General features: G+C 30.8%; 1 long non-coding RNA gene across 1 annotated transcript; it reads left to right on the top strand.

The window, feature by feature from the left end:
- Window positions 1-3043: 3043 nt before the first annotated feature.
- On the top strand, window positions 3044-9814 carry LOC143069032 (uncharacterized). Its single transcript, XR_012976300.1, has 5 exons — window positions 3044-3181; window positions 3404-3456; window positions 7282-7437; window positions 8547-8654; window positions 9319-9814. It is a non-coding gene; the product is annotated as an uncharacterized LOC143069032 (long non-coding RNA).
- The last annotated feature ends 4320 nt before the right edge of the window (window positions 9815-14134 follow it).

The following is a 14134-nucleotide window of genomic DNA, read 5'->3' as shown; positions in this document are numbered from 1 at the left end:
AAAGTATGTATGAAATTAGCAAATCATGTGTCAAAATTCAAAATCAAGTAAGTGATTTTTTCCCATTAGATATTGGAGTCAAACAAGGTGACAACCTCAGTCCGAATTTATTCAAGATATTCATAAATGATTTGCCCAGATATTTGTCAGATACTAGAGACCCAGTTAATGTCAATGACAAAGATCTACATTGTTTAATGTATGCTGATGATATTGTTTTATTATCTACATCAGCTGAAGGACTACGAGAAAAGCTGGGAATGCTTGATAAATTTTGCAAAGATTGGTGTCTCAATGTGAATACTAATAAGACAAAGGTGCTGATTTTCAACAAGGCAGGCAGACATGTAAAACAGATATTCACATTTCAGAATATAAATCTGGAATGTGTTTCAAAATACAAATACCTAGGTTTATATTTAAGCTCATCTGGTTCATTCAGTTATGCTCAAAATGAACTATACAAAAAATCCCTGAAAGCTCATTTCAAATTAAGGAAAGATCTTTTATCACTTAATCCTGATGTAAAAACAAGTATTCATGTTTTTGACCACACTGTAAAACCTATTTTATTATATGGTAGCGAAATATGGGGGATGTTTAATTCTCTTTCCTCTAAATGTAAGAAGGAAGATATATCTTTTGAAAAATTGTATTCAGGTTTACCCTGTGAGAAACTTCATATAAAATTTTGTAAATTTATACTTGGGGTACACAAGAAAACAACAAATACTGCAGTGTTATCTGAACTTGGAAGATTTCCAATATATTTTAATATTATAAAAGGAATGTTATTGTACTGGTATAGATTAGAGAATTTAGGTAATAATTTTCCTCTATTAAAAGAGGCATATACACAATCAAAGACACTACATCACATGAATATAACATCATGGTATGGTTCAATAAATGTTGTTTTTAAAATACTTGGTATTGACTATACAAATGCCATAAATGCTCCATTTTGTGAATCCTTATACAAATTTAAGAAATATATACAAACCAAGCTATCAATATTGTTTATTAGCTGTTGGAAAAAAACAAATAGATAAATTTTCAGACAGTAAACTGAAAACCTACCTTTTATATAAAACAAATTTTGGTTTTGAAAAATATCTAACATTGATCAAGAATTTTGAACTTAGAAGAAGTTTTACTAAATTACGTGTATCTTCTCATAGATTACAAATAGAATTAGGTAGATATCAGGGTATTCCCCGAATTAACAGAATATGTAATAAATGTTCTTCCAATACTGTCGAAGATGAGGCTCATTTTCTATTTGATTGTAACAAATTTGAGGATGATAGAAATTGTATGTTAGCTAGTATTGCACAATATAATTCTTATTTTAATCATATGAACAGTCAAAGCAAAATTATCTGGTTATTTAGTGTAGAAAATGTTGAGTTACTTAAAATAATATGTAATTTTATATACAAACATCTTCCTTAGTGAAGATTAGTTAAAGGAAATCTATGTGTGTATATACATTTGATTGGACATAGAAAATTATATTCATCTGAATATCACAAACATACTAGCCGATTAAGAAAAAAAAAATAATTGTTAAGATATATTATTTATTCAAATGTTCTCTTATATCCTTGAGGCATCGTCCCCTGGTATCAACTGCATTCAAGTTACCTATGATGCTTCCTTGTTTGCTTTTGATACAGGTAGGAAAGAGACATTTACACACATTTTACATGCCTATGGCCCATAAGGTATCGCCCCCTGGTGTCAGCTGCCTTTAGGAAACCATAATGCTTTCCTATTTGCTGCTGACACAGGATGAGTCATGGACATGTTTAATTTCTACTTTCTTTTTGGCTAATTATTATATATTTAATTGATCCAACTTTTTGTGTACTATACATATGTGGATATCTATTTTTCTTTTTTTCTTTTTGGGCTGCTTGTTTGTTATCTATATCAACCACACTTGCAATAAAATGCATTAGTATTAAAAAAAAAACATACTATAGATTCTTTATCTACGTATTCTTTAAGAACTTAAATAGTTCTCGTTTAACTTTTTTTTTTTTTATCTCATTATTTGTATTGTATTATGAAAAAATTATTGATGTTGTAATGTTTATGCCCTTTGGGGCCCATAATTGGAAAATAAAATATCTTATCTTATCTTATCTTATCTTATATATTGACCCGCTAGGATATGTCACCTTTTCAGAGCGAGAAATTAAGATAACATGAATATGCTTGACAAGGTTGCGAATCTAATTGAACCATATATATATTTATATATTTATTTATTTTTTTTTTTTCTCAGATGCAATTATAAATAAAAAATGCAATACTGGTCAAATCTATTTATTTTTCCATGAAATAGCGTAAGCATGCAATAGCTATAAATATATTTCTGTCAAAGCATATATATATATGATAGGGAATTATGGAATATGTATTATTCAAAGTGTATGAACAGGTTGTGTAGGTACTCAATCTCTCAACTGCTCACCCCTTCCACAACATACAGGTCAAAGAATCATAATTTAAAAGCTGATGAAAACATAATATGGTTACAACTTTCAAATTGGCTTGCAAATAACAAATCTATATTTAGAGGATGACTAAGCGGGAATAAAATTTGTTTATTTTTAGAACAAACCATGCAAATCGTTATCTTTGTCTATATTAAGAAGTTAAAAATACACCCACAGTTGACACAGTCATTCAACTGACACAATAAAAATGTCAACAGTCTAAAAATACCAATAATATAGTACAAGTATGATAATTTCCTTGTTTGTTGTGTCCGTGTATAAGGACAATCAGTTAACAAAATAGTTGTGTCATTGTTTGAAATCACTTATATAATTACGTTTCTATCACTTCTTCAAGTACATCAGGATGATTGCACTTCAGATATATATATATATGTGTGTGTATTTAGTTTCGTTTCGTGCTCTAGCACAAAATCTACTTTCATTATCGACATATATCGGGAGTTTTCGGTAAACCAGATTGTCATTTGATATGAATAATCAATGTGAATATACAGCTACGCTATAGGAAACAACAGTCATTCGGCAATTTAAGACGAGATTATGGGTATACAGTATGGACACTGCTTTATTTTACTTTTTATATACGGAAATATAAAATCTTCTCATCAGTTATCTACAAGTGACAAGAATGCTTGCAAGTCGGACACAGGGTAATGTTATTTTTTAGACACAGATGTTTACATATGTACGTGACAAATAAAAACAATCATTTTTTTCGAATACATGCGGATGTTTTACGTGTTATTTCCTGTATTTTATCATTTAAAAAACTACCCCTCAAATACCGTGATATCAATTTAAAATGATGTGTTAACTTAATTTAACTTTCTCTTTCGGTTTGTATTTACTCTTGTTATATTGGTTTTTTTTAGGATAGAATGTTGTTATGGATATATTCTATCAAAAGATCGATCAAGATGTGAAGGTTTGGAGATTTTAATAGATATAGGAAGATGTGGTATGAGTGCCAATGAGACGACTCTCCATCCAAATAATAATTTATAAAAAGTAAACCATTATTATAGGTCAAGGTACGGCCTTCAACACGGAGCCTTGGCTCACACCGAACAACAAGCTATAAAGGGCCCCAAAATTACAAGTGTAAAACCATTCAAACGGGAAAACCTACGGGGTTAATGTCTGTTTCACTTTACATCGCCAAATAGACATAGATGAATATATCGCAGTGCATTTCACTTATAACTATGCCTAGTCCATATATCATATTTATTTTCGTCCAGTTCATATGAGGAATATTTACATCATTACCAGTAAAATGGAAATAATTCGTCTAAAAAAAAAAAATGCCTGTCCAGGAATTTTAATTCTAAGAATCATAGCAACCCATATGACTGCGCATTCTAATAAGTTATTGGAACTTTTTTGTGAAGGTTATAAAGAAGCTGTATGCAAAAAAAATAACCGTATACTATTTTCAGCACATTTAAACGACAAGGTGCTCTAATGACAATCGCGTCAATGAAATCGAGCTCAATAATCATGATAGAAGAAATGTCAATCAATTCTAACCGAAAACAAATTATTTTAGTCTACCATGAAAAAAAAAAGTCAGCGAATATCTCATATGACGGACAATAGTTACCACAAAAAATAATGAAGAGAGAAAAATTCGCCTCCCAAAAAATAGAGAATTAAATTTGTTGCAAAAGTAAAAGAATAATTAAAGCAAATAATAAAGAATGTAAAGAATAAAGAAATAATTGATTATAGAAAAATCTAGATCTATATTAAAAAAAAATCATGAGAATATTGATTGATTGACCGTTGGTTGCTTTACGTTTATTCACGAGAATATAGGAGTTATCTTTATAGAGATAAAGAAAAACGCCCCAAATATTTAAATAATGAAGAATTTAAAAAGACCGCAGTATACAAAAAACGTTGCAAGTTCTGTATCTTATATAAAAGATATAAAGTGCTTTATCGTATTCTGGGCTACATATTCTCAAAACTATTTTTTTATTGTTTGTTATTGATTATCAACTTTAAATCATGTTAGATAAAAGGTCTGTTAAATGGAATATCTATGATATATCTGTTAAATGGAATATCTTTCACATAGTATATATATGTCAAGTCGAATATCAGTCAAATGTAAAACCTATCAGTTGGAATATATATCTGTCGGGAGGGATATCTTTCGAGTTAAATATAAGTGAAATGGAATATCTATCCCTTGGAATTTCAGTAATATGAAATATCAATCAAGTGAAATATAATATTAATTATGTCAAATGGAGTTTCTTGCAAGTGGAATAGATTAAATGAAATATCCATCAATGGAATAGATTAAATGAAATATATATCACATGGATAACGTCTAATTGAATATTTGGCAATTGAACATCTATAAAATGGAATAGATGGACTGTTTCAAATAGAATAGGTCAAACGGAAAAGGTAAAATATAGGATCTGTCAAATGAAATATATCAAACGGAATGTCTTTGAAATGGAAAAGGTCGAAAAAAAAAATGATCTGTCAAATGAAATAGGTCAAACTGAATATCTGTCAAACAGAATAGATTATGCGGTATGTGTTTTGCTCATTGTTGAAAGCCGTATAGTGACCTATAGTTGTTAATTTCTTTGTCAATTTGTCTCTTTTGAAGAGATGTTTCATTGGCAAATATAGTTTACCACATATTCTTTTTTTTATAAATAGAACTTCTGATTAAATTAAATGGGTCAAACAAAATATTCGTCAAGCATATAAAAATATTCTGTGGTACTGTCTGGTACTTGTAGTTGTACAAATTCCGTCTCTCGTTCATAGTTGTCATATGCAAGCTGTAGGATCTGCAAAGAATAAATGTTTGTTGTTTATTTAGTTTTACACAACTTTACTATGTAAGACATATAAATACAAGTGAACGTATTTGGTCCCACAATGGCTAATCATGGTCAGTGGCAGATCCAGAACTTTTCCTAAAGGGGGGGGGGGGGGGGTAGGGTTAGGGTTTGGTTAGGGTTAGGGTTAGGGGGGGCGCTTGCTCCAGTCATGCTTCAGTGATTCCCTATATAATCAACCAAATTTTTCTCACAAAAGGCCGCCCCCCCCCCCCCCCCCTGGATCAGCCTATGATGGTCAATTACATTTCTGAATAATTAAATGGTCTAAAATTACAATTATAATGAAATCAAAAACATAGAGAAATATACATAACTTCTTAAATCCCTTTAATTTGAGTGGCCGATCCAGGGGGGGGGGTTTGCCCCCCCCCCTTTTCTTAAATGGCTGGATATGTCCCTGCAAGTTTACCACCAATTAATTGGTTCTTCTATATTAATTTAATAATTTGAATTTGTAATTGCTAAGTGTAGAGTTCAAGTTCAAAGTTTATTATAGTCACACTACATACATACATGAGGGTTTATATATATAATCGAATATCTGTCAAATAGAATAGATAAAACGTCTGTTAAGTAGAATATTAAGTAAAATCAAACGTGTGTCAAATAGAATAGGTAAAATGAAATATCAGTCAAATTGAATATCGGTCAATAAAATATATCGAATAGAATATCTGTCAATATAAAAAAGAAGATGTGGTATGGTTGCCAATGAGACAACTCTTTCCAAGACCGAATATCTGTTAAATGGTGAAAAAATCTGCCAAATAGAATAGGCAAAGTGAAATTTCTATCAAATTGAATATTTGTCAAATGGAATTGGTCAAATATATAAATTCATCTCAAATGAGATACATGTAAATGTAGGTCAAATGGAATAGATAAAATGTCGGGGGAAATATCAATTGGAAAATCTCTCTAAAAAAAAAAGGATTGGGTCAAATGTAATATCCGTTTTTTAAAAAGAATGAATCAATGAAATATCTATAAACGAAAAGAATGGGTCAAATGGGATATTTGTTTTACATAATGGATCAAATGAATTATCTGTCAAATGGTATACCAGTCAATTTAGATAGGTCAGATGCAATATATTTGTCTAATGAAATAGGTCAAACGGACACTTAGCCAAATGGAATATCTTTCAAACAGACGCTATAAAAAGTTCGTATCTTTGAGAACATGAGGAACAGAGAAAACAGCTCTTTGTGCATGCTTTTCTGCAGTAAGATACAGAAATTGAAACTGTACATTGCGATTCGTAAAAAATAATAAAAAATCTTCATCAGACATAAACTACAGTCGCATATATGTGTTCTAAAAGATTACTACTTGAATAAATAGGAATTGTCAGCATTTGATCTGTCACATGCGCTAGAGAATGTTTTATAGTCTCGAAAGAACAATGAACGTTGTGCTAATTGTCTTTATTATCGAAGGTATGTTCTTTTAATCTTATTTTTCATTGTCATACATACATGTATAAATTGGAAAACAGTCAATATTGCAATCCCCAAAAAAATAGACTAGTTTGTCCTTAACGTGTTACAAATGTACAATCAGCGCTCTTTTTATAAAGTATTCTCGAGATAAATATTGTTCGTGGCTTTTTATTCGTAATTTCCGTTTGATTTATTTTTTTTGGGAAGTAAAAAAAAATTAAGGGGTGAAATTTTCAATAAAGGGAAATTCAACGTTATTATATACAGCAATCGAGATCATCTGCAACACATTAAAAGTAAGGGCGTAGTACAGGATTACAAAATTCATTTCCAAAATAGATTTTATTAAAACTGCTACTAACATTTATATTTATATTTACATAGCTTTAAATAGTTATTAAAAAACAATACATTATTTTGTATACTATTCTGCAGATTGTCCAGCTGGTCTATATGGTAATAGCTGTTCATATAAGTGTCCATATGGGCAGTACGGGGTTCGCTGTAACTCCAAATGCCCTAAGAGTTGTTCAGGGAAGCTAACTTGTGATAGAGTCGAAGGATGTACATTGAAAAACATGTTTAGAAAAGGTATGATGAAAACTAATTGCTAATTTAAAAGAATATTAAATTATAATGCTGAGCTAACAACGAACGTATTTAAAAGAGATATGAACAGATGCTACATGTAAGGGGTCAATAAGATTTTGCAATTTTGAAGGACATAACTCAACAAAAGAACATATTATAAAACTTAAACATCTCATAAGCAACAACACAGAAATCAAACTATTAAAAAGAATGCATTTCTCTAAATACCTGGAGTGCGAGCATGAACTCAAGTGTCTTGAGAGGGAAAGTTCTCAACTTAATATTCAATTGTTGCTGAGATAAGACAGTGTTAAATTCGTGTGTAAAAGGAACATACTTGTTTAGGGGTCAGCTGAAGGACGCATCCGAGTGCGGGAGTTTCTCGCTGCATTGAAGACCTATTGGTGACCTTCTGCTGTTGTCTGTTCTATGGTCGGGTTGTTGTCTCTTTGACACATTCCCGCATTCTATTTTCAATTTTATTTTATTGCACTTTAATAGATGAAGTAAAACGCAAAGACCGACGGATTTCAATATTATCAAACATGATTCGTTTTGTCAAGACGTGATCACGTGATTGTTTTAAAGGAACCAGATGATCTACGCAAAACAAGCTTCTCGACTTCGGCAAACATCGGATAATTTGAAACTTTTATTCCTAATATTTCGGATCAAATCAGTTTACATGAATTTTTTGGTAACTAAATACAATGCATACATGAACAGCTGAACTAATATACAATATTGTTTAGGAGCCAGCTGAAGCCCACATCCTGTAACAGTTGTGGAATTTTCTCACTGTGCTGTGCTTAAAACCTATAGCTATTGGTTGCCTTGGGCTGTTCTGCTCTTTGGTCGGGTGGTTGTTTATTTGACACCCCATTTCCATTCTCAATTTTAGATTTGGAAATTTGCCTTCATTTAAATTATTCATGTGGTTATCATTTACTGTGAAGATAATTAATCCAATACTATTTATTTTGGTATTTACAAATATTACAATTACAGTACCGACACATTCTTGTCAACTTCTCAGATGCTTCATCCATCCAAAATTTCTATCCTTACGTTTTGGTTAAAATGTTAAACGTGTTAATACATTTTTTAAGCTAAATTAAATGTATCCACCAGCGAGAGAAAAGAGAGGTCGACCCAACTTTCTACTGAAAACCGAGTGACAAAGAGACACTCAACGGCCATTCCAGAGGGAACATCAGGTAATTTACTTATGATACTTCTTACACGTTAATGGCTGTTTTAAAGATAAGTTGAAGCAAATATCGTTCAAAGGATTCCACATTTTTTAATGTTAATAGCGCATACGGATATGAAACCCTTGTGGGCTAAAAAAAAATTGAGGATACCCCTCCTTGTTTTAAATAAAAAGTTTATATGGACTGACTTGGAGAATAAATAGATAAATCTGTATTTTAATATACACAGATCGAATGACTTTTAATAAAAGTGTTCATGTCGTATACAGTTTACAAAATGATTAAGCTGGTCATATAGTTCTAAGCTTTAGTTGAATATATATATAAAAAAATGATAATATTAATCCAACTTTGACATGTATTGTTCTTACTTATTTGTTTAGTTAACGTTTGTTCGTCTCTTCATTTCGAAAGAGAGATAGCCCACTATTGTTGTTTTGTATGGTCTGTTGAACAGTCTTATATTCTTAAAAGCTCCATTTACACTTTTGTGAAATTATAGGATGTTAGGAAATGCTTTTGTATTTTTTATAATTTTTTGTTCATCCTCGTTTTTATTTTAACATACAATATATCAATTCCCGGCATTATTCCCCCCAAAACTATATGTAATATATAAAGACTACGTCAAAGAGGTTTCTGATTTTCAAGTACATTTATTTTTCAGACATAAACACAGAAGTATTATACAGATCACAGACGAGGGAAGAAAAAACAACAGTTGTTTATATTATATATAGTAGCAGTGGTGCTCTTGCTCTTTCCTGCATACTTCTTTTCATACTAGGAATGTTTTTCCTTTTCAAGCGTTTAGGCAGTTCTAAAATTATACCTATTTATAATACTGACCAAATCATTTATGATGAGATACCAGAAGATATGATACCAAGTGACGTGGTTGTCAAACGTCCAGTTGTCAGTCCCCAACTATTGGGCTACTACAACGATAATACCGACGTTCTGTTATCAAAACAACATTCTGGAAATCTTGAGGGTTCCGAATCTCCACCCTATTACAATGAACAGAAAGAGTACGACTATGCGTACAAGAAAAGTGATGACTATTACCTAAACCCTTATAACAGTCTTCAAACAACGGGATATTCAGACCACTTGTATCATGATTTGAAAGGGTAAAGTGGGTTAATTTTTTTTTCAATGAAGTTTTGATTAAATCTTTTTTTTTCGTTGCAGATTATTATAGCACAGCTAGAAATATTTCGTCATAAAGAATATTAAGATATTCATGATTTGAAAGAATAAAGAGAGTTATGATTGATTTATCTCTTTTTTCCGCTTCAGATTATTATAGCACTGTTAAAAATATTTCTTCTTATTAGATAAAGAATATTTCAAAAATTACGAAAAATACGATATGACTTTGAAACAAAGAATGGCGTATTTTTACTGGTTAAAGCTGTTATGTACTACAAACTGTATTTTGAAAAATTGTTACTGTTTTTAATATGACGATTTACTAAAATGTCCAAATAATAAGACAAATTGGTTGTATTTTATTAAAAATGAGTTGCTCAGTATAGGTTTAGGTGATATTTGGTATAATCAAGGTTTATTTTTTGATAGTAAGCTCTCCAGTAGTTTTTACTTGATAATTAAACAACGCCTGTTTGATTGTCTGAAGCAAGATTTTGACAGCCAAATGAATAATTTAGCTATAAATGTACAAGTTATAGATATATGGTTCAAAACTTTTGTTAACAACATTATTTATGTAAACCAATACCAGTTATTTATAAGACATGTATTACCAAAATAAGACTTAGTAGTCATGATTTAGCTATAGAATGTGGTCGTTATTCTGCAATTCCAAGAAGTAATAGACTATGTAGTTTTTTGTAAAAATGACATTGAAGATGAGATGCATTTTATTTTAAAATGTCCTACTTATCAAGGTCTTGGATCTTATTTTATAAAACCATATTATTGGAGAAAACCTTCTATGTATAAATATATACAATTAATGAGTTCTAATAATCTTAGAGAATTATGTAATTTGGGTAAATTTATATTTCGTGCACAAAAATTAAGATCTAACATGATGTCATATGTTTAACACATTACCTTCTGCTATCTATGTATACTTTGTGTAGTTTATATGTTGTATGCCTATAGTTGTTATGAATTTGGTAAATAAAGATATAGTATATAATATAAAAAAGTAGAAAAGAAAAAAAAAGGAAAATAAGATTATAATAAGATAAGATATCCTCACCAGAGTGTTCGGTGACAGTTGATGTGCTTAACAGTGCAAGGTGTATATATTTATTGATGAAATGTCTTTGGAAAGGAAATATTTTACAGGTACATATATATTCAGACGAATTGTTAGGAACAAAGAATTGAATATTTTATAGAAATAAATGATATTTTCATGGAATAAATTTGTGTAGTTCGTCAAACTTTCACTCACGAAGTAAGCATCATCAACTCCTTCTGACATCATTTTACTTGTGAGCGAGTCGGCTGAATATACTTTATTTGATGAAATGAATAAGATTCTTTTGCGAAAATGCATCGCATGTACAATAGAAATGATTCACCCTTACAGTGTAAATGAAAGAACTGTGCCATTATTCGACAGTAAACATGAATCGCATAACGATACACATCTAGTGGAAATAACTGAATGACAAAATCTGATTAAGTATTACAGCATTAATAGGTGTGTTGCAGCAAAATGCATTGATTGTGTTATTAGCTGAATCGTGGGTTATTATTTGGTAAGGTATACATTTTGTACTACCCTCCTGTCCGAGAAGTGTAGTCCTACAGACAGATAGATCGGTTATCTGTCGGACTCGTCTATTCCTAATGGAGGGAAGTATACTTAACCTAATAATGACTTCACGGTTCAGCCAGCAAGCAAGCTAATCAATTTGAAAGATATTACCTTTACCTACGCACTCGATGCATTTTGCTGTAAATGGTATATTTTCTAAGAATAAAAACTTTACAACTACTTTTAAACTTTTAAATCTCCTGCACGCTCTATTCGTTAAATATATTTCCCAATTCATACATTTTTTGTATCGATCTCACAACTGGAGTACTGTAGGTGCGATATAAACCCGTGTGCATCTATTTATTATAACAAAATATTTAATATAATATTTTTTTTAGTTTATAAAAAGAATCAACAATTTTTCGTTTATTTTTCATTTTGACATCAAAATACATGATACATACAGCAAACATGTTTTTTTTTATTCGTACTTGAAACACACTGCTAGTTGTTATAACCAAACTGAATTAGTTTCTACGATAACAGCTCTTCAAAAGCATTCAGGTACAATGATCAGTTGTTTGTCAGAAAATCATTTGGGATATGTCTATCAAACAAATCATTTGGGATTTGTCTACCAAGCAGAAAATCATTTGGTATATGGTCACTAAGCAGGATATCGTTTTGGATATGTCCACCAAGCTAACCAATCATTTGGGATATGTCCACCAAGCAAAACATCATTTGATATATGTCCACTAAACAAAACAATCATTTGGGATATGTCCACTAATCGTTAAAACTTTCGCACCAACTAATATCATATGGACAAAACACTATAAATTGTGTGCGTCCGAATCACTTGTCAGTCTTTGCCTTTAGCAGTAATCCCCAAACCGAATCATTTAAAACCAATGATTAAATGAAAGATACATATGTATCACCTTTATATTTGAAGAGGTATATACAAGAGGTTCACAACTCTTGTTTTAGTTTTTTTTTGTCAGATACTTGGAATCCTCTAGACTTATCCATGTAGTGCCATTAAAATTTTGCACGCTTATCCCGACTTTTTTCATAATTTTATAACATATGGTTTAAAAGGCCATATTTTGAAAATCTTATTAAATCCTGACTAATATTTCATAGTTGTGGAATGAAAAAAGTGCCAATTTACATTACAGTAAAATCTAGAAAGAATCGTGTCCCACCATATTTTCAATGGCTTATATCTCGAAAATAAGCACATGGACTATTAATTTATTATGTTTTTTTTTAGTTCCTCTATTTTTCCAGTCTGTCAACCATGGCTCCATCAAATCATACAATGTTTTGCAAAATAATGATTCCAAAAATCTTATTAAAAAAATTGGTGTTCAGACTTAACTTTACTACATGTATTAATGAATCTTTCTACTTGGTCAATATTTGTCACTGGACGTTAAGCAACTAACAATCAATCAGAATACTTAGTCCAAGTTACGATCACATAACGCAGAAAAGTGAGTAGGTTTCTATTAAGATCAACATGAGGCCACCTACGCAGAGGAAGCTGATAGAAATATTACCTTCGTGACAGCCTAAATTTCCTCCACCAGATGGTTACCGGATGTTGTGTGCAATTGATAGAAAAAAACGTATATCTATATAACGATTTTTACATTGCAGATCTATACAATTTATCTGATAAACGTCACACTATAGTTGCTTTCCTGATATTCTTAAATTCTATTCTTTGAATGTTCGTTTCTTAAGACAATAACAACCATCTTTGTCAATGAACTATTGTCCGTCAACCTTGGACATTGATTTCCTTTGACCATGGCTCTCATGAAAATGACCTCTAGCAACTTTATAATCTGACTGTCCATTTCTTATAAGAATGTTACGGTAGTATCCATTATGATAAATAAACGTTTAACGTGGATGATTTATAAGTGTAATTTCTATTACAAACGATTTTCCACTTTTTTATCTGGTTAAATAATTTTCCCGAAAGTTATAGCCGACTTCATGGTATTGGTATTTCTCAATGTTGAAAGTCGTATTGGTGCCTTTAATTGCTTGCATCCAATTCTTTTGAACTTTGTTGAATAGTTGTCCCATTGGCAATCATAGTTTACAGGGGCGGATCACGACATTTTCAAAAAGTGGGTTCCCAACCCTGAATAAAGGGGGATAATAACCATATGTCCCCATTCCATTGCATTAATCGTCAATAAAGGGGGATTCAAATCCCCGGAACCCGCCCCTTGGGTGCACCAGTGGTTTCCACACCTCCTTATTTTTTATGCGTATCTGATTATCTCTGATGGATATTGATTTTATGTTGTACTTAATATTTGATAAATTTTAAGTATCATAAGGATTATTACCGTTTAATTTGTAAACCAGTTCGTAATTTTACACGTGAATAATTTCATATAGGACTATTTGAGGTAACAGTCAGACTTTTTCATAATAACTGCATATAACACTCAACAAGTTGTTTAAGAAATTTTAAAAGTATTAACATATTTTATTATAATATTTTTTTTTTTAAAGGCGGTTCATTCCCCTTTACATCTTTTAAGTACTCGTTTTATTACTATTACTGTTTTTGTTTAAATAATGTATCATTACAATACATTTATTTAAGCACTAAAAGTGCAAAATTATCACAATAAGGATAAGTTGTTAAAATTGTCGCATATCGGTAAAAAGTAATATGTAAATAGAACACAAAGGAAACAAAAGTTTC

This window comes from Mytilus galloprovincialis, chromosome 3 (genome assembly GCF_965363235.1).
Source record: "Mytilus galloprovincialis chromosome 3, xbMytGall1.hap1.1, whole genome shotgun sequence".
In the NCBI taxonomy this organism is placed as follows: domain Eukaryota; kingdom Metazoa; phylum Mollusca; class Bivalvia; order Mytilida; family Mytilidae; genus Mytilus; species Mytilus galloprovincialis.
The sequence above is the reverse complement of the archived record's forward strand: the minus strand, read 5'-3'. Positions and strand labels throughout refer to the sequence as shown.